The sequence below is a fragment of the Aedes albopictus genome, chromosome 1 (genome assembly GCF_035046485.1).
Source record: "Aedes albopictus strain Foshan chromosome 1, AalbF5, whole genome shotgun sequence".
In the NCBI taxonomy this organism is placed as follows: domain Eukaryota; kingdom Metazoa; phylum Arthropoda; class Insecta; order Diptera; family Culicidae; genus Aedes; species Aedes albopictus.
Window position 1 is genome coordinate 19,320,756 of NC_085136.1, and position 16,131 is coordinate 19,336,886.

Here is a 16,131-nt window from a genome sequence, read left to right on the forward strand (position 1 = left end):
AGTATCGAATCTCCCTTCTCTTACGCTGGAGCGCTATTTCAGAGGTTTTTGTAACCGACAGGATAGCGTCTACGATCGACCTCCCCTTCCGGAAACTGAACTGGTTGCTCGAGAGGCCATTTACATCCAGGGTATGCCTCAACATTCTGTTGAGGATGATCTTTTCGAGCACCTTCTTCGTCGTGTCTATCAAGTATATTGGTCTATGTGCCGACGGGTCTCCGGGTGGTTTCCCCGCCTTTGGCAATAGTACCAGGCTCTGCCTCTTCCAAGCTTCTGGGAAAACTCCCTCGTCCAAGCAATTCTGCATAGCAGACATGAACACCTCGGGAACCTCTGCACCAGCTACTTTTAAGGCCAAGTTCGGAACTCCGTCTGGACCTGGGGCCTTACCTACGCAAAGGGACTTCGCTATCCCCGCAAGTTCTGGTACCGACATTCGCCAAATCGACATCTAGTATGGCCAGTGTCTCTAACAGGATCTGACCCCGCTGATTAGTGAACCAACTTCCCCATTCCACGGCCCAGGCATTGAAGTCACCCGCTTTTACCACCGGCCTACCAGGGCGATGTTAGCACGGTCGTCATACAGTCTAGCATCTGTGTGAACTACTCGATCGACCACCGCGGAGGCGTATAACAGCTACAGAAGAAGACCCCGTTTACTTTGGCAACCACGAAGCCCTCATTGCTAGTAGACACGTAGCCACCAACTCCTCGACGAGGTATTTACCCGTCGTTCATATCGCCGCCATTTTTTCTGGACCCAATTGCCGTTGCGGGTACTCGGTATGGGTCCGCTATGATGGCGATATCCGTCTTCCACTTAGAAACCGCCTGACAAAACAATTGCTGAGCTGCGTCATAGTGGGTCAGATTCAGCTGCGTTACCTACACTGTTATTTGTTGTTTACTGCAGCTTTCTTGAAGGCCGGGCACCTTGGACCACCCGTCGGATGTCTGTTATTCGCGGATTTCCCGGTACAGATCATGCAGATGGGTGGACTTGTGCAGCTTTGGGCCTTATGACCTTCAGCGCCACATCGCCTGCACAGTTTGCGCCTGTCGGGGCCTTTGCAGCCCTGGTTCCAGACACCTGAAGCAAACCTCTGCTGGCTCGTGGAATGTCAGGTGACATACGCACCAACCCACCTTAATATTGCCTACTTTAACGGACTTTTTAACGTCCGCCACAGGTAGCTGAACCAAAGCTATTTGTGTCCCTGCTGGCCCTTTCCGTAGCTTAACGGCTGCGGCGACCACCTGCACATCGCACTGTTGCCGAAGTGCCGTGACGAGCTCGTCCACTCATGTGTCAGACCCAGACAACCAATTTGCACGTATAATGAAGTTAATGTTCATGTTTTACGTACTTTTATGCGGTAAAGTTACATCGCATAAGATGCAGTAAAAGTGCCTTATGCGTGCAAAAGTGGAGGCGCTATACGTGCATTGACGGAAAAATAATAACACTATATGACTTCAGGCGACATCTTATGCGATGCACGGTGTGCACTATTGCGACGTAATTTACCATCTTATGCGACTTAATAATATTCGAAAAAAACAATTCTTGTCACCTCAGTATCGAACTAAGAACCTTTGGATTTTCGAGCCACACTTCACAATTAACACCAAACACCACTTATGAAACACACTGATTAATTGTCATGACATTCTAACTCACCTCCGTGCAAGGGGCCAGACACGTACAATTCTTGGCTTAGTATATTATAGTATTCTGAAATATATTAGTGCATCGCAGCAAACTCTGCGGCTGATTTTTTCGATAAACAATGTTTGTTTTATGATTCATCTGTCACAGCTTTGATTTCAGCCAGTATGATTACTTTGATGGTAATACATTAATATACAATAATATATTAATATACCGCAAATATACTAATATACTTCTAATACACTCATTATGCTAATACGTGTCTGGCCCCTTACCTCATAATGACGAATCGTGATTTCCCGCACAGTTATCACTATCCCTTTGTTGCTAGCACTACCAATTGTTATCTATCAGGTCAACAAAACAAAAATGATGACTTTGTAACTAGTTTTGTAACCATAATGATGACTGTTAACTTTCTTGTAGCTTTTTAGCACTCCAACAGCACCTCTTTCATTGCTATCACATATCACATCGCAATATACCAACGTTAACGATTCTAGCTTATGCGAGTTTGCATGCACATTTGAACGAATTTATTTTTACTTTTATGCGATTTAGTTTGTACACCAATGCGAGTTTAACTGACATAATAAGAAAAGTACCAAGCGAAGTCGTATAATCATCGCAGTGCGCAATTATGCGAATTAAATTGACACTTTGCGAGTCCGCTCGAACTCTTTTTCGAATAAATAAAGTTCGTCGCAATAAAACATCAGAATATCGTCTACTACGATGTAGTTATACACCATAAAAGTTAATTTGCACTCTTATATGATTTTACCAGATACATCGCCATAAGTTCAAAAAATAACATCATATGCGATGAAAATTGTCCCTCAGCCGTATATGTATGCGATAGTGAGTAAAAATAGAACTTTATACGATGTACAACGTACATCCTTATGCGATTTCTGGTTGTCTGTGGAGCCCTCACCTGCACACCCTCACCAAGGACCTCTTCTACCAGCCTCTTATAGGCGGCGCCCTTGTGCTCCTTCTGGCGCTTCAACTCCAGGATCATCTCGCCCGTACGAGTACGTCTAATACTGCGTACGTCGGCTCCAAGACCCTCAAGCTTGGCGTCGCTTCGCATCGTCTTCAAGACATCCGAGTACTTGAACTGTTCCGTCTTGATGACGATCGCGTCGCCTTTCTCGCGCCTGGCACCTGCCCTCCTACGCCTTGGCTTGGCGTCCTGCGCTACTACCTGCGGATTCGCCTTCTTCTTCCTCTTCCGCTCTACCTTCGTCCAAGGGGGGTCCTCCCCTTGGATCGCCCTGCTCTGTGGCTGTTGAGGGCCCACCAGTGGTCGCAACCCCTTGTTCCAGGACGGGCCAGCCTTTTCAGGCCCACCCTTCCCAGCTTTCCGGGAACGCTGGCTGGGGTCCGACCTTCCGGCATTATTACCGACTTTCGGGGTAATGATTCGCCTGGCCTTGCGGGCACCGCCAGACAGCTCCTCGCCTGACGGTTGCCTCGCCCGCTTCTGCGATTGCTTGCCCCGTTTGTCGCGAGCAGTCGCTTCCGCCTTATTCGGACTTCCTGCGAAGGAGAAGGCCTCCGTTTGGGTAAACTTCGTCACTTTCTCAATTGCAGGCTCCGCTGCTGCTGCAGTCAGCAACGCGAGTGCCGCGTGCTCCTGCTTGGCATCGTCGATCGACGCCCTAAGTCGAAGCAAGGCCGCTTTGAGGTCCTTGCTTATGTTCGACTTAGTGGACGCAAAGTCGATGATTTTGTCAAGCTGCTGCTCAGCCACCTCTATTGCGGACCGTCCTTTGGATTCTTGGTTGACGGTCCTCAACAACCACGCTCCGTCCATAACCTCCACCAGCTGGCTTGCCGGGAAGTGGACTGGAGCACCCACGCTTGAGCTGCGTACGCAACTCCCAGCGCCTATCTCCTCACTTCTCCTTGTCGGAGATCTCATCAACCCGCTTCTTGCGAAGGGGTTGATCCCACCACTATTTCCACCTAGATTCTGATTTTGTTTATTTGACTTCATGATTAAATCCCACGAGTAGCACGGGGAAGAATGTCCACCACGCCAGAGCTCTGCATAAACGCGGTAAGGGACAGCTTACTGTGGGGGGTGCCCAGGTACCCCACAGGCTCCGTTAATGATCGAGCATCTTTTTCACCCCCTCGATCACTCATTCCTCAGCACGGGTCGCTCGACACCCTGAATTGGGGTTAGTAGTCCTATTCTTAGCCGGCGATTACGCGGCTGACTCGCAAGCGGGGAGGGGGGGGGGTGCGTCAGGTCCCAGGACTTTCGTCCCTGCTACCCCCTCAACAACCCAGTTTGGCTATGCCGATGTGTTATCACGCCTGTGTCGTGACCCAATGTGGTATGGTTGAATGGACGTTCAGGAGTTTTCAATGAGAGAAAGCAAGATTCTTTATATACAATCAAATTTTTTAATCAGTACGTTTTTCATCCGTCTTCTACACAGATCGAAAAAAGAGTGTAAATTTCTGTTACATATGATGCACATGTTTGGAGCGTGGGATATCACAGAAGTTTACATGACATATCATGTAAAACTCATGAAATATTATGTAAACTTCCATTATATTTCATGTAAATCAGCATGACTGAGTGTTTACATGACATATCACGCAAATTTACATGAAGTATCATGTAAATCATCATACACTTAAGTTTACATGACTAATATGAAGTTCACATGACGTGTAATTCTCATTATTTTTATCTGTGTACAAGTTCCGTCACAAAACTAACTGTTTTGCTACTGAAAATCATCGCCTACTAAAATTTTTTAAATGAACAATTCTAACAATCAATATTATTGCAGCCTATCTCATTAGCGTGGGACACAAAAAGACATTTTACTCCTGTACACTTTTTGAGTTCCATGTTGGCCCCATATCAACTGTGCAAAATTTCAGCTCGATCGGAGAAACTATATTTTAGCGCCAGCCTTTTTAAGTTTTCATACGATTTACAATGGGGAAAATCACTTTTTCAAAGAAAAATCGCCACAGGTTGCCCCTAAGCCCCTAAAAATATATCGATGAATGATTTCTGTTGGAAATTTTACGAGGAAAAATCTCTCTGAAGACCGCAAAGCGATCAAAGGCATGTGGAAAAAGCTATTGACTGAAAACCGAATGGCATGCCAACGATGTTTAACATGTAAGGAATAACAATAAATAATAAAATCTCGTCATTTTGTCGATCGGGAGAGGCCTAATAACTTTTTCCACGAACGTTGCATCGGTTTACTGTCTTCGGAGGTCTGATTCTGTTGGATGAGTAACCTGCGATCCAATTAAGTATTTCAGCTACCAGCTTAGCAACCATTGTTTTGTATAGTAAACAGTAGAAATAAATTTTCATTCCTTGTTTAGACTTTGACCAGAACGCAAGTGTTTTATTTCCACTTACAAGTGGTTATGGGCCCAGGATTGGTCATAGCCTGAAAGTTTGAAGAAGTTCTTTTACGTTTTCGAAGCCAGACGTTATCGTGATGATTCCAAGAGACACGGTCCAGCGAAGCGAAGTTCGAGGCGGTACGAGTGGAAGTACAAGCACAGACAAACAGACGTAACACTCTTCAAAATGGCTTGGCACATGCATTTAACGATCACTTCAAATTTCATTTGATTTCCACGATCCTTTCACCAGAGGCGCTAGTGTTCGATCGCTTTGACGTTTGCCAGTGTACATGTTGCTGAATGATGCAAACAAAAATTACAGGCGATTTGTGTAGTAGTGTGCGTGTTAGACAAACGTCAAATCGAAATTCATCGTGGCCGACAGTGTCTTGCGCGGTTCTACCAACAGGTGGCAGTGTGCTCATGGAAAAGATACCGGACAAAAACTTTTGATGAATTTCCTTTAAGAGTTACGTCTGTTTGTCTGTGGTACAAGGACGGCAAACACTGGTGGAGGATTACCGGCTGGTGGGGATGCGTTACGGCCCGGCGGATTTGTAAGTGCCTATGGAAACCCTGTAAATCTGTCGAACATGGAGAAGCTACGTGGACGTGAAGACTACGCATCTTGGGCTTTTGCGATGAAGATGACCTTGATAAGAGAAGGTTCCTGGCGAGCGGTGAAACCACTGGAAGGACAGGAGATAGATCCGGAAATGAGCGAACGAGCATTAGCGGCGATCTGCCTGAGCTTGGAGAAGAACAATTATAGCCTGGTGAAGAACGTTGAAACCGCAAGAGAAGCATGGGAGAAGCTCCAGAAGGCGTTCCAGGATAACGGTTTGATTCGTCGTTTCGGTTTGTTGGACAAACTGACGTCCGTGAAGCTCGAAGAGATTGGATCCGTTGAAGACTACGTTGACGAACTGGTGACGACCGCGCAAAATCTGAGCGAAATCGGATTCGAGGTAAACGACCAGTGGTTGGCGTCGCTTTTGTTAAAGGGATTACCGGAGTACTACAACCCGATGATCATGGGATTACAAACTTCTGGCACCGATCTGACTGCTGACGTTGTAAAAGCGAAGATACTTCAAGATGTGAAATGGCCACTAAAGAGTTCTGGAGCGGAAGGAGCGTTATACACCAAGCAAAAGTCAAGGCATCCGAAAAATGAAAAGAAGAACGAGAATTCTTTCACGTGCAAGAGGCCTGGACACTTCGCTGCAAACTGTCCACAGAAGCAACCTACGAAGAACAAAGGTAAGGCTCTTTGTGCAATGCTAGCCGTGGGCCGAGGAAAGGAAGAAGATTGGTACTTCGATTCGGCCGCAAGTAGTCACATGACCAGAAACGATGAAGGTTTCAAGAAACAGGAGAATCTGGTGAATTCTATCGATACTGCGAACAATCAATCTATCAAGTCGGTGGCGAAAGGACTTGTCGAATTGGACCTGAAGGAAGGAAAAATAGAAGTTCAAGATGTGGTACTTGTTCCTGACCTGGCAACGAATTTATTATCAATCAGCAAAATTTGCAAGAAAGGATTGAAGGTTATTTTCACGGCAACAAAATGTGAAGTTCTGGACGACGATGATGACGTTATTGCTTCGGGGACGGAAGAAGATGGTCTGTATCGGCTAGGCTGACCATCCGTCCCGTATTTAACGGGACAGCAAAATTTTCAAACACTCGTCACTAGAGCATAGTTAACGTTTTTGGTTCAATTATTCGTTCTTTCTAGCTGAAATAGCATTATTAACAACATGCAGTTGTGTTTCTGGACATTGATTTGCTTTTTGTTGTGTTTCCGAAATGTGTCCCGTATTTAAACGGGACAAATCTGGTCAGCCTAGTATCGGCTCAACCAGAAGGCAAACAAATCGTTTTTGATGGTGGACTCCAGCATCTGGCACAAGCGCTTAGGACACCTGAACCAGCAGAGTATGATGAAGCTTTCGTCGATGGCAGATGGGATTGTTCTGAAGAAGGATGCGGTTCAAAATTGTGTGGCTTGTCTGCAAGGTAAGCATGCCCGGGACACTTTTCATGTCAGCGCAACAAGAGCGGAAGGATTATTGGATTTGGTGCATTCGGACGTCTGTGGGCCTGTTGAACTTCCATCACTAGGAGGAAACCGATTCTTTGCCACTTTCATCGATGATGCAAGCCGAAAAGTCTTCGTTTACTGCCTGGAATCCAAAGGTCAAGTCCCTGAGGTGTACGAGCAATTCAAGTCTTACGTGGAACGGCAAACAGGGCGGAAATTGAAAGTTCTTCGCACGGATAATGGAACCGAGTACGTCAATTCAAGAATGCGGAAGAGCATGCAGCGAGACGGCGTAGTTCAAGATGTATGCTGAACGATGCTCAACTACCGAAGAAATTTTGGGCAGAAGCTATTTCTACCGCGGCATACCTAGTAAATCGCAGTCCGACCAGATCCCTCGACATGCTCACGCCGGAGCAGGGATGAGAACCCGAATAATAAATACAGTAGAAATACCGAACGTTGTATTGTAACAGTACTATTTAGAACCATATTTTTACAATAGACACCACTGTAAAAATAAAAAATACAAAAACAATTAGATGTAATGTAAACACCATACCGTGAATTGTAAATAAGATTTTTACAATATATTATACAGGTTGTTAAGTATCGTAACAATATAAAAAAATATTTTTCTCCATATATATTTTTTTGCAAAACCATACATTTTATTGTTAATGAATTGTTCAAAATACTGATACGTGGGTTCAAATATACCGTACATTGTATGGTACATGAATGGTTTCAAACAATAAAATGTACCGTAAATAAATTGTTTTTAATTGTAATTTCACAACTGGGTATACATTTAATCAAATGGTTTTGGAATGGTTTTCTTTTGTTATGTTGTATTGTTTTACATTACATAAACCATATATTGTTATATTATCTTGCCATTTTCCTCCTGTTAATGGCATCTTAGGCTTATTAGATTTATTAGAATGCGCTTTGGGAATTCTCCAGTGCGTTTTGGATAACCGTTCATATATAGGATCGCCCACGTCTAAGTCTGAGTAGTCTCTGATTGCATTAACAGTTGAAGCTTAGGCTCCCATGCCCCACCAGCCAGATAATCGGGTTTTCCAAACTTAGCATTATTTGTGGCAACACTTTGAGCGGCATGATGGAACTATGCCGAGCGCGCTAAGTGTTATTAGACCACTAATGTAGTTGCATGAAGTGGGTGACGAGGTACATAAGTATCATTACAGCGTGCTTATTGCAATATTGAGGCACCAGTTTGACTAAAGTTTGAAATACATAACAACTCATGAGATAACTGTCAAGTTCGATTCAAATATAAGTTAGGTTAAGGCCGCACGGGACGACATGTAATTTTTGCTATCTTTCCTCTCTTTCTAACAATTTTGCCTCGCGATTTTGAAGATGGAAATATCAATTTCCACTGCACTGACGCAGCTGAAACTTTAATCGATTGTGCACCGCAAGTGAGCAAATGAACGATCAAATTTCTAGTCAATAATATGAAGTAGAAGTAGAGATTTGCATCTTAGTAACAACAGAGCAATGCCGGACGATTCAACCATCGTCCCGTCCGGCCTTAAAAAGCGAACCCGCAGACGAACCTATATTAAAAGTCATTTCAGTGTTCAGTCCAGTCCATATGTTAAAGATGGCTCTACGTCAAAGATAAAGTTTGTCAATCGCATTTGATTCGATTGAGGTCGAAGGCAAGTTCACATGAGAGAAGGGGAGAAAACTCCCCTAAATAAAATGCAAATACAGAAAGAATAGTGTTGAACTCATCCACTGATTTACGGTAATCTGACCTGCATCTTTCCGGGTTGGCCTACAATCGTATTTCTCCCGTCGCAATCTACACACCTAGCCCCGGGATGAACCAGCCTACGGCAGAAAATCTTAGACTATCCCCACCAGTGCGTAGTAAGTCGGTGAGTAGTAGAGGTGTGCAAATCGGTTCTATTTCTGATACCCACCCGTTTTCGCACCGTGCGTTTACATCATCGTTGGTAAAATACTACCTCATCTCCCCACCGCTGGTAGGTAGTAGTACTTCATATCGTAAACAAAGTACAGATAAGCAAATAAATGACAACATCATTTTTTGTTCCTCATAATATCATATTCGATTGTACGAAAGTTCTAGAATACAATTCCTCAAGTCTTTCGTTCAATTTTTTAAACCCTTGGAGAAATTTCAAGAGTAATCCCTAAAGAAATTCTTTGAGGAATCTCTGATGGTATTCCAGGAGGGATCTTTGAAGGAATTGTTGAAGAAACAGGGAAGAAATTCAGGGGACAATCCCGCAATGCATTCCCGGGAAAATCCCGAAATAAATTTCCGGGGAAATCCCAAAAGAAATGCCCGGGTAAATCCCAGAAACTCGGAAGGAATTCCCGGGGAACCTCGGAAGGAATTCCCGGGGAATCTCGGAAGGAATTCCCGGCGAATCTCGGAAGGAATTCTCGGGGAATCTCGGAAGGAATTCCCGGGGAATCTCGGAAGGAATTCCCAGGGAATCTCGGAAGGAATTCCCGGGGAATCTCGGAAGGAATTCCCGGGGAATCTCGGAAGGAATTCCCGGGGAATCTCGGAAGGAATTCCCGGGGAATCTCGGAAGGAATTCCCGGGGAATCTCGGAAGGAATTCCCGGGGAATCTCGGAAGGAATTCCCGGGGAATCTCGGAAGGAATTCCCGGGGAATCTGGGAAGGAATTCCCGGGGAATCTCGGAAGGAATTCCCGGGGAATCTCGAAAGGAATTCCCGGGGAATCTCGGAAGGAATTCCCGGGGAATCTCGGAAGGAATTCTCGGGGAATCTCGGAAGGAATTCCCGGGGAATCTCGGAAGGAATTCCCGGGGAATCTCGGAAGGAATAACCGGGGAATCTCGGAAGGAATTCCCGAGGAATCTCGGAAAGAATTACCGGAGGAATCACGGCAGAAATTCCCGGAGAAATCTCGGTAGGAATCCCGGAAGAAACTCCTGAATGAATCCCCGAGGACATTCTCGGAGGAATCTCTGAGGGAATTCCAGGAGTTCTGCTAGATTCCTAGAAGACTCCTCGGGGAAATTCCTGGAGGATTCTTCCAACGAATTCTTTGAGGATTTTCCGAAAAATAAATACTAGAAGATACTCCGAAGGTATTCCTGACGAAATTTCTAGAAAAATCCTTGAAAAATCTTCAGGTGGAACCCCAGATAGAAATTCTGACGGACGGATATAAACGGACGGATAAAGCTTTCCTCGTGAAATGACTAGGAAATTTCAGAGGGAACTCCTGAAGAATTCTCTGAAAGAACTCCCATTGTAGTCCAAGAATGAACTCCTAAAAGATACCCTGAAGAAATTGGTGGAAGAATCTCACGAACGAGTGTTGATTGGAGCCATGCAGGCAGTAAATTAGCTGACGCTTTTATTAATTGAAAGTCACCTATTTTTTATTCCACTCGGGGCACTGTTTCAAAAATTATCAAAGATAATCACTTTATTATATTTTACTTGTAGAAAACTGTCTTGTTTTGTATGTTAGTCAGATTGAAATCATGAAGAAAGTGATATCAACCGCGATAGCAACGGTTGGGTCTGGTTGCTAAATATATGAATCCCCTGTTCACCGGTAAGGTAGGTTGTCATTTTAAAACCGATTTGGCAACGCTTGGTGGGGTACGTGCGATATGAAGGCGGTTGCCAATTTGGGTTTACTCACGCATTGGTGGGCATCGTCTAAAGAGATAAAAAAAAAATCTACACACCTAGCCTGCCATATCTCTTGGACCCCTGCTTGGACCTGCAGTTCTTAGGACATCTGGTTTACCACTGATTTAAACATGTTATTGACTTTAAATTGATGTTTCAACCTATTCACTTTTTTCTCTTTCCTTTCCTTTGCATCAAAAAAGTGACAAACATCAACAAAACAAAGCACGGAAAAAATCTTAAACTGAATAAATCTGGTGTTCGATTTGAATAGGTCGAATCTGCATATAGGAATCACAGCAAACATACGACCTATTCAAATCGAACACCAGAAATAATTAAAAATTCACGGAAAAATAATGTTTCGGAAAAGTGAATGGTTCAAACGTAAGAAAAACAGTATAATATATTGTTACATATCAATCCAATGTAAATTTATAGTATAGCAAACCATATCATTACAATACACTTTATTGTAGCTGGTACACTGTATGGTGCAGGAATGGTTTTCACCATACACTCTATGGTTAGTTTTTATCCGGGAAATGTACTGAAAAAAACGATTACCGGCTGTACATTTGACATTTTTCCACACGAACATCATCGGCCCAGCCAAATTCAAACTGTTCGAAAAATAAATGTCATAAAATTTTTTTTTCCTGCAGCCTTCTTCCTCGAAACGGTATCCAAGCGCGAGAGCGCCAGTACTCGAGCACAACGACGACAAAAATGTCTGTCTCTCCCGTTTTCGCATTTTTCTGCGTTTCAAACCGCTTCCAGACAAACTTCTTTACATGCATCACAAAGCTAGGAGTGTGCTCTAGCTATTTGTGCAAATCGATTTAAATTATTTATTAAAACAAGTGAGTTATTAGCAGTTGAAAATATTTGACATTTTTCGCAATCACCCGCCTCAGCATGACTGCTTATAAATGTTTTCGTGGGGATGCGAAAACCATCAAGCGTCTGCTTGACTGCCGTCGGCGCGGCGTCTGATGACATTGGTGCTGCCGTTGTTTTATTTTTATTTTACTGTCGGTATCGATGAACGGAAAAGAGAAAAAAGTATTTTTGCCATCCCTGCGCCGGAGGAAGCATGGTCCAAACGAAAACTCAATCTGCAGCATTTGAAGGTGTTTGGTTCTCGAGCGATGTTCCATGTTCCGAAGCAGAAGAGACGAAAATTCGACGTCAAGTCTAACGAAGGTGTTTTCGTCGGCTATGCAGACAATTCAAAAGGGTATCGCATTTTCAATCCTGATTCTGGAGACGTAATCATTAGTAGAGATGTCGTGATCTTGGATGAAGGACGACCGGCGAATTTGTTGAAGAAGCAACCAAACATTGTAGAATTCATGGAACTCATCAATTGGTATGTAATCAAAAATGAAAACGTACAGTCCGGTAGTTCATCGGGAGCTTCGGAGAGAGAAAATGCACGACCCAACGAAGACACTTCGGATCAAGCCAATATCCAAGAGATTGCAGATTGTCCCACGAACAACGTAGTGCCTGCTGTAGCGCTCCCACCGCAACTTACAAGACCAGCTGAAGAGCAGCAAGAGTCGAGGCGCAGCGGTCGGGAGCGCCTATTCCCTGGCAAGTATTCTGATTTTGTTTGCTTTAGTTCAACTGCTGTACCGTATTTCCCCGAACAGTTTGACCACGACGATGTTGACGAGGAAACTGTTGATGAAGGCGATCCAAAGAGTTACACTGAGGCCTTGAATCGGCCGGACCGCCAGCTCTGGATTGAGGCGATGCAACGTGAACTTCGAGCGCAGGACGAGGGGGTCGACAGTAATGAATTTGCTTCAGTTACCGTGCGATAAGCCGTAATTTTGTTTGATTTTCTGAATTATTCATAACTGTTTCCATTATACTGAACATCGGTTCGATTTTATCGGATTTTTCTCATTTTCTGCCATTTTCCAAGATAAAATCGATTTTATGCTATTTATTTTCAGCAAAATGGTAAAAATGGAACATATCTGAAAAATCGAATAAAATGAAAAAAATCGTTTGAAAATCGTCGAAAATCGGCGCTGAAAACGGCTAACATCTCTTAAAATGTTACGACGTCACGACGCCACGTCGAAAATTTTGACAACCCTTCCCGGTAAACAATCAGCAGCGTCGACCGAGGCGTCGGCCATCAGCTGGTCGCTCAGCAGTTGGAATTGCTGGAATTAGCGAATGGTACAACGAATAACCTCAGAAATATGGGAAATGCATGCTATTGAGAAGATATATTTGCTACATAATGGCATACTGAGGATTAAAACAATGCGTAGACTATGTAAACAACAGCCATATCCGTGATCAGCTGTTGTTTATAAACAAGTTCCATCCGGAAGAACAGAGCGAACAAAACAAAAACGAGAAAATTTGACATTTTTGTTCAGGGATGTGCATCGATTTTGTTCGATTTTATGTGGATGAGCCAACATTATAATCGATTTTATCGGATATTTCGGATATGGTTGATTTTGATCGATTTTCTGTTAATTTCTTCAGTTTTGTTGAAATTATGAAAAAAATATGTGATTCCTTGTAGGTTTTGGCCAAAAATCTAGGATATCGGGAAGAGTCGTCCCCCTCGGCGCAGGACGAGAATGGCACTTGGGTTCTGACGGAATTACCACCTGGAAGGAAGGCTATCCGCAATAAATGGGTTTACAAGATCAAGCGTGGTGCTGATGGTGAAACGGAACAATACAAGGCGCGGCCGAGGGGGACGACTCTTCCCGATATCCTAGATTTTTGGCCAAAACCTACAAGGAATCACATATTTTTTTCATAATTTCAACAAAACTGAAGAAATTAACAGAAAATCGATCAAAATCAACCATATCCGAAATATCCGATAAAATCGATTATAATGTTGGCTCATCCACATAAAATCGAACAAAATCGATGCACATCCCTGAACAAAAATGTCAAATTTTCTCGTTTTTGTTTTGTTCGCTCTGTTCTTCCGGATGGAACTTGTTTATAAACAACAGCTGATCACGGATATGGCTGTTGTTTACATAGTCTACGCATTGTTTTAATCCTCAGTATGCCATTATGTAGCAAATATATCTTCTCAATAGCATGCATTTCCCATATTTCTGAGGTTATTCGTTGTACCATTCGCTAATTCCAGCAATTCCAACTGCTGAGCGACCAGCTGATGGCCGACGCCTCGGTCGACGCTGCTGATTGTTTACCGGGAAGGGTTGTCAAAATTTTCGACGTGGCGTCGTGACGTCGTAACATTTTAAGAGATGTTAGCCGTTTTCAGCGCCGATTTTCGACGATTTTCAAACGATTTTTTTCATTTTATTCGATTTTTCAGATATGTTCCATTTTTACCATTTTGCTGAAAATAAATAGCATAAAATCGATTTTATCTTGGAAAATGGCAGAAAATGAGAAAAATCCGATAAAATCGAACCGATGTTCAGTATAATGGAAACAGTTATGAATAATTCAGAAAATCAAACAAAATTACGGCTTATCGCACGGTAACTGAAGCAAATTCATTACTGTCGACCCCCTCGGGCGCGGCTTGTTATAAAAGGATGTTCCCAGCGGGCCGGCATCGACTATAATGAAGTTTATTCTCCGGTAGTGCGATATTCGACCGTACGTTTTCTGATGGCATTGGCAGTACAGCACGATTTGGACATCGAACAGCTTGATGCAGTCACAGCATTTCTACAAGGGAAGCTCAAGGATGAAGAAATATACATGGAACAACCTGAAGGCTACGTCGTCGATCCGACCAAGGTGTGCAAATTGCAAAAAGCTTTGTACGGATTGAAGCAATCAAGCAGGGTATGGAACACCCAGCTGGATGAAGCGCTCAAGGCTTTCGGACTAACCCGTTCCAAATTGGATCCTTGCCTGTATTTCATCCTCAAGGAAGATGGAAAAATGCTGTTTGTGACGATCTATGTTGACGATTTTCTGGTGTTCACAAAGGATGAAGAACTCAAAAAGAAATTGAAATGTTATTTGAATTCAAGATTCAAGATGAAAAATATCGGAGAAGCGAAATTTTGTCTTGGACTACAAATAACGCATGATCGTACGAATGGTAAATTGTTTCTCGACCAGCAAGCGTATATCAAGGATGTTCTGAAGAGGTTCAACATGGAGAACTCGAAACCTGTTGCAACTCCAATGGACTCGAATGTGAAGCTTGATAAGTCCAGGGGTCCCAAGACACCAGAGGAAATGGCTGAGATGAAGAATGTTCCATTCAAAGAAGCAGTTGGTTCGTTGTTGTATGCAGCCCAGGCAACAAGACCGGACATCGCCTTCGCTGTTAATTTGGTGAGTCAATTCTCAATTAATCCAGGAAGGCAGCATTGGGAAGCCGTGAAGCGCATTATGCGCTACTTGCGTGGCACTTTGGACGCGAAACTAATGTACACGAGAGGAGGTAATTCTCAACTGACTGGCTATACAGATGCGGATTGGGGAGGAGATCCTGATACGCGCAAATCAACAACTGAATATGTCTTCAGAAAGATGGGAGGAGCCGTTTCGTGGAGTGTTAAGCGGCAACCGAGTGTGGCGTTATCATCATGTGACGCGGAGTTTATCGCATTATCTCGAACAACTCAAGAAGCATTATGGTGGCAGCAACTGATTGAACAGATTGATGGGAAGCAAGCAATACCAATATTTTGTGATAATCAATCCGCAATATGTATGACCCGAAACGATGGTTGTAATCCCCGGACAAAGCATGTATCTATCCGGTATCAATTTGTGAAGGACGTTGTGGGAAAAGGTGACATCAAGCTCCATTACATTCCAACAGATGAACACCCGGCTGATGGATTTACGAAGGCTTTGGCGAGGCAGAAGCATTCCCAATTTATGAAGTTGACCGGGATCGTCGGTTAAGGAGGAGTGTTGGATGAGTAACCTGCGATCCAAGTAGTTAAGTATTTCAGCTACAAGCTTAGCAACCATTGTTTTGTATAGTAAACAGTAGAAATAAATTTTCATTCCTTGTTTAGACTTTGACCAGAACGCAAGTGTTTTATTTCCACTTACTAGTGATTCCTAGTGAAGTTTTCTACAGAAATCATTCATCGACTTATTTTTAGGGATCTAGGGGTGACTTCTAGCGATTTTTCTTTGCAGGAGTAAAATTTCCCCATAGTAAATCGTATGAAAAACTAAGAATGGCGGGCGCAAAAATATAGTTTTTCCGATCGATCTGAAATTTTGCACAGTTGATATGGGACCAAAGTGGAACTCAAAAAGTATACAGGAGCTTGAGTTTTTCCATTTTTTGTATTTTTCCATATAAA

General features: G+C 43.5%; 1 protein-coding gene across 1 annotated transcript in view; it reads right to left on the reverse strand.

Annotated features, from left to right (window-relative positions):
* LOC109408932 (uncharacterized) overlaps positions 1 to 16,131 on the reverse strand; it is a 59,004-nt gene that overhangs the window by 18,649 nt on the left and 24,224 nt on the right. The window lies entirely within an intron of this gene.